Source organism: Myotis daubentonii, chromosome 1 (assembly GCF_963259705.1).
Source record: "Myotis daubentonii chromosome 1, mMyoDau2.1, whole genome shotgun sequence".
NCBI classification, from domain to species: domain Eukaryota; kingdom Metazoa; phylum Chordata; class Mammalia; order Chiroptera; family Vespertilionidae; genus Myotis; species Myotis daubentonii.
Window position 1 is genome coordinate 96859279 of NC_081840.1, and position 11976 is coordinate 96871254.

The window sequence follows — 11976 nt, forward strand, 5'->3', positions numbered from 1 at the left end:
TTATGGAGAAATTTCCAACTGAGGACTACTTTCAGCATTCTGCAAAGGCGAAGTTGAGGAACATATCACACTCCAAAGATGTACTATTGTATGCTTTGAGTTGGGAGCTGGGACAAATGGTTTCCATTCTTTGGTTGCATTAGACTCTGGGAAGCATTCCCACTTCTGTTACAGCATATGGGTGTGATTTTACATTATGCCCAATATGATGTCATTTTTTTTCTCTAAAAATGGAAGAAAATTGAACATTTGGTCTTTGAAAAGAGTCATACACAGTGATAGAGTTGTTTGCACTAGTTTGATTTTCTCAAAAAATTTATTTATTTTCAACATTAAAAAGTTAAGTTATTGAGAAACCAATATGGCGGCATAGGTAAACACCGGAAATTGCTGCCTCCCACAACAACTTCAAAAATACAACTAAAAGACAAAACGGACAGCATCAAGAACTACAGGAAGGCTGGCTGAGTGGAAATTCTAGAACCAGAAGGAAAGAGAAAAGCACACTGAGACTCAGAGGAGGTGTGGAAGTAAAGTGCAGAGGTAGGGAGGCGCACGAGGCAAGGGCTGGCAACTGAAGACGTGGCTGTCTTTTTGAATCGGGAGGGAGTCACAAGCCCCCGACTGCTCTGAACTCCAGTTCCAGGTGAGTCTCTGGGGACCCAAACTCATACGGGAGAAACTGGACTGTCTGGCATTGGTCGGAACTCTGAACTCAAGGGTGGCTTTCTCTCAGAGGTACTTGCAGCGATTACTGGGACACTGAGACACGGGGCCTCTTAGGGCAGGGCTGAGGATCAGCCATAGCTGCTTGCTCTGCCCTGTTGATCCCCTGAGACCCCGCCCCACCCAAGCTGAGGTAGAGGCTTTTCCATATGAAAGGCCTGGCCCTTTGCAATCTGAAAATTACCTAACAAACTGCAGCTGGGTCAGAGAGACCCAGAACTTCCAAGAGAAGGCCCAAGGCCCCACAGCAGCTTTCATTGCTTCATAGCTGGGCCTCATCTGGGCACCTCCAAACCCCAAACAAGGAAGGGGAATCTGCAGATCTCTTTGTAGCTCCTGCTGGGTACCCTCAGGCAGAGGCTAAATTAGCACCTCCTTAGATCCAAGAGCCAGTGTACCCAGGGTCAGAGTGGGACCATCCAGATTACAACTCCTCAGATCTCAGGGGGCAGACTCAGTGAGCACCAAAGCCCCACTGAAGCAAGTCTTGCCCCATAAGAGTTTCTTCAGCACAGAAGTTCTCCCACCATAGACACAGATGATTCTCATAGCCAATTGGCCTGGAGGTCAATTCCTCCCAGTGATACCTACAACAATCAAGGCTTAACTACAAGAAGACTGTGCACAAAGCCCACAAAGGGGTGCACCAAGAGTGTCCACCTCAGGTAACTGGGGAAGCTGAGACACTGGGCCCTACAGGACACCTAGCACACAAAGCCACTCTACCAACACAGGGAAGCATAAAAAATGCAGAGACAAAGAAAAGGTCACGAATGACAGAAATGGAGGAAAGCAAACTACTGGATATAGAGTTCAAAACCACACTTTTAAGGTTTTTCAAGAATTTTCTAGAAACCGCCAATAAACTTAATGAGACCCTGGAGGATATGAAAAAAGACCAACTAGAAATTAAGCATACACTGACTGAAATAAAGAATAATATACAGAGATCCAACAGCAGACAAGAGGATCCCAAGAATCAAGTCAAAGATTTGAAATATGAAGAAGCAAAAAAATACCCAACCAGAAAAGCAAAAAGCAAAAAGAATCCAAAAATATGAAGATAGTGTAAGGAGCCTGTGGGACAACTTCAAGCATACCAACATCCGAATTATAGGGGTGCCAGAAGAAGAGAGAGAGAAAGATATTGAAAACCTATTTGAAGAAATAATGACAAAACTTCCCCTACCTGGTGAAAGAAATAGACTTACAAGTCCCGGATGCAGAGAGAACCCCAAACAAAAGGAATCCAAAGAGGACCACACCAAGACACATCATAATTAAAATGCCAAGGGCAAAAGACAAAGAGAGAATCTTAAAAGCAGCAAGAGAAAAACAGTTAGTTACCTACAAGGGAGTACCCATACGACTGTCAGCTGATTTCTCAACAGAAACTATGCAGGCCAGAAGGGAGTGGCAAGAAATATTCAAAGTGATGAATGCCAAGAACCTACAACCAAGATTACTTTATCCAGCAAAGCTATCATTCAGAATTGAAGGTCAGATAAAGAGCTTCACAGATAAGAAAAAGCTAAAGGAGTTCATCACCACCAAACCAGCATTATATGAAATGCTGAAAGGTATTCTTTAAGAAGAGGAAGAAGAATAAGGTAAAGATAAAAATTATGAACAGCAAATACATATCTATCAACAAGTGAATCTAAAAATCAAGTGAATAAAAAATCTGATGAACAGAGTAAACTGGTGAATATAATAGAACCAGAGGCATAGAAAGGGAATGGATTGACAATTCTTGGGGGGAAAGGGGTGTGGGGGTGTGGGAAGAGAATGGACAAAAATCGTACACCTATGGATGAGGACAGTGGGAGGGGTAAGGGCATAGGGTGGGGTGGGAACTGGGTGGAGGAGAGCTATAGGGGGGGAAAAGAGGAACAAATGTAATAATCTAAACAATAAAGATTTAATTAAAAGAAAACAAATGAAAAAAAAAGTTAAGTTATTTTGAGTTCTGAAGTGACAGAATTGAGCTATTAACAAAACCAGTAGACTGCAATACATGCTACTTTAGCTAACCATTTGAAATCAGGGAAACAGTTTATACTGGCAATTTTATTTTTATTTTTTTAAAATATATTTTATTGATTTTTTACAGAGAGGAAGGGAGAGGGATAGAGATTTAGAAACATTGAAAACATCGATGAGAGAGAAACATTAATCAGCTGTCTCTTGCACACTCCCCACTGGGGATATGCCCGCAACCAAGGAACATGCCCTTAACCGGAATCAAACCCGGGACCCTTGAGTCCACAGGCTGACGCTCTATCCACTGAGCCAAACCGGTCAGAGCAATATACTGGCAATTTTAAAAGAAATTGAAATGTAATTTAACAGTTCTTTTTGAAATTGAGGCCTTTCCTCTCACTTTAATGTGTGATAAAGCTGAATATACATGTTGTTCATTTATTCACTGAGCATTCTGCTTATAAATTATGACCAATGGATATAATTATAGCCCCATTTCCACTATTACACTGACATATAATCAAGAATAGGAAGTATATTTATGGCTACCATATCAGTTAGGACATAGACACTGCTGAGAGTCAAAACAAAATACAGAGTCCAAAACAAAGAAGAAGCTTATTTTTCTCTATCATACAAATACCCACACTGGTACCAAGGGTCTGTCCCATAAAATCATTAGATGCCCCTGCTACTCTCTTGGCATACTGTTGTTCTGGAGAATTGCCCTTGTCTGCATAATCCAAGAAAGCTCACCAGATCCATAAGTAGTGCATGGCAAGGAACAGAAGGGAAGGGCAGGTACAGGTCTTAGAAGTTGCACATCCCACTTATGCACCTATCCCATCCAATAGAGGACAGTCATATGCCCACCCCTGGCTGCTAGAGAGGCTGGACAATGTCACCTTCATTCTGGGTGGCCATGTGCCCAGCTAAAATAGTCTAAACCATTTTTAAAAAGGGAAAACAAACATTGAGTACAATTGGCAGTCTCTGCAATAGCCTGTGAATTAAGCATTATGGGTTTGACTTTCAGTTGTAACCTTTTATTCTCAAGCCACACAGGTCTTTCACACAGAACTTGTGCTGCATTGGAACTGTTTCTAACTCAACTTTTTTCTGGTCTTCATCATGGATCGTAATAGTTAACGAAACAAACATATTTTGTCTCTAATAAAGATTTTTTGTGATAAAAAGAATATAAAAAACCATTGAGCAATTTCTCCTAATTTTATCATAGCACATATTTTTAATATTAACATTAAGCATATAAATAATTTAAACCACTTGGAAAGCAAAATATCTGCAGACACCTACACACACACACACACACCTACACACACACACACACACACACACACAATTAGAGCAGTTTTTTAGGCCCAACTCAAATTGAGAACTTGTTGGTTCTGGTCATATGGACTTCCAAGGGATGATGCTGGATTCCAGCACCAGTTGTCTAGAGTCTGCATTTGAGGAACAGACTTAGGGAATGTATTAGTTAAGGTTTTGTATTGCAAATAATAGAGATTGTCTCTGGCTAGCTTAAAGGGATAAAGAAAGGAATTTTTCACAACAATACAGAGATTGCACCTAGAAGAGAAAGCAAAAGGATCAGGTTTCATGAAGCACAGAAACCAAGGCAGGGCGACCCTGGGGATCAAATGGAAAGACCCTTCATGACACACGTGACATAGTAAATCCCTTGCCATGTTCTCCTCCATCACTGTGCTCTGGTTTCAAACTCCTGGGAGAAGACTCTGAAGCTCAGTGATATGGTCTGACTTGTGTGTGTCATCCTCCCACCCCAAACTCATATGTTGAAGTCCTAACTCCCAGTACCTCAGAATGTGACTATATTTGGTAAAGGGTCTTTAAAGAGGTAATTGAGTTAAAATGAGGTCATTAAGGTGAACCCTAATAAAAGAACTGGTGTCCTTATAAGAAGAGGAAAGTTAGACATAGACACCTACAAAGGGAGAACGCCACGTAAGCATGAGCACGGCCATCAGCAAGACAAGGAGAGAGGCCGTAGAAGAAACCCTGCTGGCACCTTGATCGTGGATTTCTAGCCCCCAGAACTGTTAAAAGTCAATTTCTGTTGTTTAAGCCACCCCGCTGTGGTGCTTTGTTATGGCAGCCATGTCAGACTAATTCACTTTGATTATCTCTTTCTTAAGACTGCATGTAATGCAACAGAGGTAGCCTAACCAGAGAAGGGGAGAGAAGAAGGGAAAAAATGTCCAAAATAGAAAACATGATATATAGATCTTCAAATAGTTGAAGGTTCTTCATGTGGTACAGAGATTAAATTTATTCTGTGTTACTCCATAAAGGAAAATTAATGTAAAAAAGAGAGAAATGAATGTCATTGAGAGTTGTGAGAAAATATATAATGGTCTAAATATTATAAAGAATTGCCCAATAGAATAGAATAAAATCAATTCCTTTGTAATACAATAGTAATTAAAACAGCTATTATCACTTTTATAGGTAACATTGATTGAGTACTACTAATGCTAAAACTGTGGTGGGTACTTTTCTGCATTATGTTATCTAACACACCAAACAACATCTTGACCAAGTGACCATTATTATTCTCATTTATAAAATGATAAAACAAATTACTAAGCAATAAAGATGATGTTCAAATAAAGATGAATAAGATGTTCAACCCAGACCTATCTGGATTTGGAGCTAGAATTCTTATCCTAGCAAGCAATACTACCATTAAAAACATTAAAACAGTACCTCAACTTGTTAAGGAGGCAGAAATTATAATTGCCATTTTCCAAATCTGTGATCTTTGCTCCAGCTCTTGATTTCAGGATACGATGTACTTTTCTTTGTTTCAGCCCTGGTTGGTACATTCTGAGGGAAGCAGAGATTTGGAGGCTAAAAAAGCAGTAGTTAATGAGAAGCTTTGGGAGGTAAAGAGATTGTCTAACTACATGCGGTACTGTGTAAGATAAATAGAAATTGCCAGATGAAAACAAATGCTGGGGGTGTCCCCAAGATGTTTAACTCCTATCTGGGTTAAAGAAAAGGACCTTCAGTCAGTGTTCCTATGTTTCATGTCTTCTAATCATTCTATTTCGAATCTTGTAACCATAGATGTGACTCAGTGCTATTTTTTTTTTTTTGGTAAGAAGCCTACTTTTTGAGGTCAGACTGAAATGTTTAGGGGTCTCTCCTCTGTCATGTATCATTCCTGTGAAGGTAGCATCTGCCAGCCTAGGCTGTGCATTAGAAAACCTGAGAGAGCTGTGAAACAATATATTAGCCTGGGCCTCATTCACAGAAATGGTAATTCAGTTGGTCTGGGAGGGGGCCCTGGCATGGGTGTTGTTGGAACTTGCCCCCAGTGCTTCTAATATGTGGTCAGAGTTGAGAACCACTGTCTAAGAATTATGCAATCTAACTGGACTTCAAACTAACAATGAAATTCCATTTTTCTATAAGAAACCTACCTGAATTTTTTCTAAGTCAGAAAAGCATCATACTCTGTCTCTGGCTTTTATCCTTCCTAATAAAAGGTTTGGTAGTATTAATAAATCCATTTTGTCAAACAATGCGGGCATGAAACTTTTTTTCACTCACTATCAGTGCAGGTGATTTGTGATAGAGTTGCAAAATTTGACAAAATGTCTATACCTTTTTGTTTTAGATTGTTATACTTTTGTATTCTGTTTTAGTTTTTAAAAATTATGTACATGAAAGGAAGTTGCTTAGAGATGGAACTTAGTTGTTTGCTTACTTATTGTGACATAACTGCATAACAAACAGCCACAAGCCTCACTGTTAGAGAATGTTAAGTATTCACAGCTCATGCCTCTGGGGTAACTTGAGGATGGCTGAGCAGTTCTGCTGATCTTGGCTGGACTAGTTCACAACACGGGGGTCAGCTGGCCATTTCAGGTGACTGGACATGACTTGGGTGGCGTGGCTCTGTCCACATTTCTCACTTCCTCCAGCAAACTCACCCAAAGATATCCTCACAGTAATGGTGGAGGTGGCAGAGAGCAAGTCACAGATGCCCGTTTCAAGACTCTGCTTGTGTCCGGTCAGCAAACATCCTATTAGACAAAGCAAGTCTGACTGAACCCAGCATTAAAGGATGGATAGTTACTCCACCCATTTACACGAGAGGACAAAAGGTATGAATCCAGGAAGGGAGAATTGAAGCTGTTAATTGCAATTCTACAGCTTCTGGCAAAACAAGCCCAATAACATCAAGCTCAGAAATGAAGTGTGGAAACTAAAGAAATATGATGATATGTTGAAATAAATGGTTGGAAATATGATTTTTAAGCAAAAATGGGAGACCAATGATGTTACTTTATCAGCTTTCAATCTGCTAAATTGCAGAGACTATGAAGGAAGAAATTGGCTCCTACTCTCTACTATCTCTCTTCTATTTTATATATATGACTGTTAAACCCTATGGTATGGATGCATTATAATGTATTCAAGGAAACTTGAAAAAAAACATGTCCCTGTGAGAACATTTCAAATCAAACAGCTAAACTGTATCATAATAGCCAGCCGGTGTGGTTCAGTGGTTGAGCATCAACCTATGAACCAGGAGGTCATGGTTTGATTCCTAGTCAGGGCATATGCCCGGGTTGCAGGCTAGATTCCCAGTAGGGGGCATGCAGGAGGCAGCCAATCAATGATTCTCTCTGATCATTGATGTTTCTCTCTCTCTCTCTCCCCACTCCCTTCCTCTCTAAAATCAATAAAACTATATAAACTGTATCATAAAATATCCATGGCCCAAGGTTAGCCTGGATCTTTATCTGAATAACCAAATATAGTTTTTAAAACTTTACAAAAATACTTTGGACTGACTGCATAATATTTAGTAAAATTATCACATTATTTTGAAATTTTGTAATACAGAAGTTGAGTTTCTGTGTTAATGCTAAAATTGCTTTCTCACCCAAACTGGTTTGGCTCAGTGGATAGAGCATCAGCCTGCGGAATGAAGGTTCCCAGGTTCGGTTCCGGTCAAGGGCATGTACCTCGGTTGCAGGCACAACCCCAGTAAGGGGTGTGCAGGAGGCAGCTGATCGATGTTTCTCTCTCATCGATGTTTCTAACTCTCTATCCTTCTCCCTTCCTCTCTGTAAAAATAAATAAATAAATAAATAAATAAATAAATAAATAAATAAATAAATAAAATTGCTTTCTCTCTGGATCAGATTAATTGCAGACACACAGGAAGGACATATTACCTCAACATAATACACACAAAAGTAGAAATCTGTGGCAGAATTTTTAAATCTGGCATAGCTAAGATAATAAGAAATTACAAAGTACATATGGTTTTTTTAATGTTTAGCTATCATTTTTTCCACATTAAGGAGTACTTTTCCATAAATGTGTTATATATATGTGGTATTGGAACATCAGTACTGAATTTTTTAGACAAGAACATTTTTGTACTTGACGAAAACTTAGAGGTCACCTTATTTGGCCCCTCAATATATGCAGCTGGAAAGTAATCCTCAAATAAGTTGAAGTGATTTGCCAAAAATCATGCAGCAATTTAACCATCATCATAATATCTAATACTTATGCAGTTTACAAAGTATGTCCGTTAATTTTAATAACACCTTTGTTAAAGTATATAGGACAGTTCTCATCATCTTTATTTTTTTATGAGTAAACCAAGGCACAGAGATATATAATTTATCCAACATCACAGAACGATAAAGGGACTCAACAGCTCCATTATATTACCCAGCCTCCTTACAGCATCAGAGTAGCCCACTTGGAAATGCAAGTTAAAAACACAAGGAGATGTGTAATTCTACACACCATTAGCATTACAGTGTTTAACTCAAAAAGACTGACCATACCATTTGACAGTGATGATGTGGAAGGAATGGAACTTTCATATCCTGCTGGGAGGATGTGACATGGCATAGCCACTTTAGATAATAATTTGGCAGTTTCTATAGAAGTTAAGCATACCCATGCCATACTGACTCAGCCTTTCCTCTCTTAGGTATTTACCTGAGAGAAGAGAAAGGCTTGTATACAAATGTTGATAGTAACTTTTTTTATAATAGCCATAAACTGGAAACGCAACAATATTGATGACTGTCAAAACAGTTATATACTGATTGAAAGAAGCCAGACCCCCCACAAAGTACATATTGATTATTTCATTTATTTAAAACTCTACAAATTTTAAAGTAATCTTCAGTGACACAAGTAGTGGGAGGGCATGAAGGATCTGAAAAAAAATAGAAAGTGACAAGAGAGAATTTGGGGGTGATGAAAATGTCCATTATGCTGATTGTGGTGATGGTTTCATGGTATATATATATATGTCAAAATTGATCAAATAGTATACTTTAAAATATGCAGTATATTATATGTATCAATATGTAAAAACAAAAGGGTTAAAAACAAAAAGTGGCTCAGCTGAAGTCAAGATTCTGAAAAATTTGTTTAATTATACCTAAACTTGCTAGATAATACTGATCTGAAAAGTGTTTTTCTACTCTTGGCTGAATAAACCATAGTAATAAAAAGTACACAGATATAGAAAACAAAATAACAATAGCATTGTCACACCTTTATGCCTTCTGCTATAAATTCTAACAAGACATAAGTGGTGTGTTTTGTTGATTTGTTTTGTAAAAACAAGGATTCAATGAGAAAGGTATGGTTAGCCTATGCTGGTGGGAGTGCAAATTAGAACAATCTTTTGGGGACATAATTTGGCATAGCTGTTTCAAGACCTTAAAAAGCATCTTATTCTTTGGTCAGGTAATTACACATTTAATCTAAGAAAATGATCTCAAAACAAAAAGATTTGTGCAAAAAATTGCTCCTCCAAGCATTATTTATACTAGCCAAAAATGGAAACAAATTTAATGTCCAGAAATAAGGGAATTTTTAAATAAACCATGGTACAGTCACTCAATGGGCTATTCTATAGCAATTAAATAAATAACTAGTGATGGTTTTTAGAGGATCACCTGTAGACTTCCATGGAAAAAAAGTGAAGCTAAATTGCAAAATATCCCTCCTCTTAAAACTAATGAAATGAGAAAAAGTAAGTAAAAACAAAAGAAAAAAAACAGCACTCTGAGAGAAGGCCAACTTCTTACAATAATGCCTGAAAAGTGGAAGTCAAGTCATACTTAAAAAGAGAAAAATCAACCAGTTATGTTATTTATTAGAGCTCCTAATTCTCCATTCCTGAGCATTGGGGAAGTGAGAGGGAGATAGAAGGTGAGTATACAAAATCCTAAACATCCTTATGAATCCTACTCAGTTTGGGGAAAGCTTATCTGGGACAGAGGAGAAAAAGAAGCCCAGCAAACTATTGTGGCAGAGAAAGAGAGCCCTTTCACCCATGTCAGTATCTTACCAGTGATAAGGAAAAGTGTCCTATCTCACCATTATTGTCTTTGTTGACTAGAAGACATGGAGGTCACTGCCGAGTCATTAATAGTAAAATACAGACAAGCAGCTCAGCAATAAATAAGAATGTACCAGAAGAGAAAGCAAAGGAGAAAGAACACAGGACGGGGTGGAGCAGCCATGGGGAATTTCTACCTTTCCTTGGCTTCCCACACCCTGGCGCCAAACCCTTCCATTTTCTCGCTAAAACTCCTGAGGCATGGTAGCATTATTCACAATAGCCAATAAGTAGAAACAACCCAAATGACCATTAACTAATGATGAAGAAACAAAAAATGTGGTACATTCATACAATGGGATATTATTTGGAAATAAAAAGAAATAAAGTACTGAAACACATAGGAACTTCATTTCTTTAATATGACCTTTTCTTCTTTCTTTCCTTTTGATTCAAATTGGCCTCATCCAGCACTCTGACTCACCTGCCTCCCTTGCAAGACCACTCCCTCAATCATTAAGCCCTCAGGACAATGAGGCTCTGATTAGCACCAAATAATCTTAGGAGCAAAGCCTCAGGTGTGTTGAACACAGAGACAGAGTTTTAGTCAAACTAGACTAGAGGTAACATCTAGGCCTCAGTTGTGGTTCAGCTCCAGACCAAGAAAAGCAGAAAAACCAGGCAAAGCAACACCGTGGCTGATACCAGGATCAGACACACTGATCAACTACCCCCTAGCACCAACCAATCAGTAATGACCATGACCCTAACTCTTTTAATCAGAATGATTAATGATTTTTCCCTTATGTAACCCATTCCCTGGAAGCCATCAGACAACAAGGTCTTTAAGCATTAGCTCACCCGTGTGTCTGGATGTGGACTGCTTCCTAGAAATAAGCCCTTACTTCCTTTGCTGCATGTCTTATTGGGCTTTACTGTGTACAGGCAAATGGACTCCTTTAATCCAGTAATAGCACTGATACATGCTACAACTTGGATAATAAAAATGTGGTATATACATACAATGGAACATTTTTCAGTATTAAGACAAAAAAAGGGGGGGTTGGGGGGAGAGCACATGCCCCAACCAAGGATGTGGATCAATCCTGCAACCAAGAATACAGAACCTGAGATTAAATATGGCAGTGGAGTAAGTGGATGCTACACTAATACACTCCCAGAAAAAAATTGGAATTACAACTAAAATATATCTTTTAAAAAACACCAATCCTGAATAATCAACTGAAGACTAACTGGAGAGAACCCTGATAACCAAGGATGGAAAATGGAGACTGCATAGAGACTGGTAGAAAGGGTGGAAGCAGGAAAGGGCTGGCCAGGCTCCCACAGACCGCAGCTGAAGTTCTGGAGAGATATCTCAGTTGTGGGGGGTTTGCCACTAGAACTCTGGGGTCCCTAAGCAGAGCCCCCTAGCCCAGAGTTCCAGAACTGAGAAAGGTGCCCACTTATCATCTGGCTGTGAAAAGCAGCAGGGTTGCTGTCTGTCAAAGAGTGGAGGCTGGAAATGCAGGCACTTTTTAAAAAAAATATATTGTTGAGAGTATTACAGATGTTTCCATCCCCCGACCGCCCCCCCCGGCCCCCGCTGCAATGACCACCTCCACCCGAGGCCTTCACCACCCTACTGTTTCCAGAAGTAAGATCTTTGGTTATTCTCCCCCCACTCCCCACCTTCCTCTGAGATTCGTCAGTCTGTTCCATGCTTCCATGCCTCTGATTCTATTTTATTTACCAGTTTATTTTATTCTTTATATTTCTTATTTGTTTATTTTTATTTTTAGATTTAATTGTTAATAGACATGTATTTGTTGCATTTTTATTATTCATATTTCTTCTTCTTCTTCTTCTTCTTCTTCTTCTTCTTC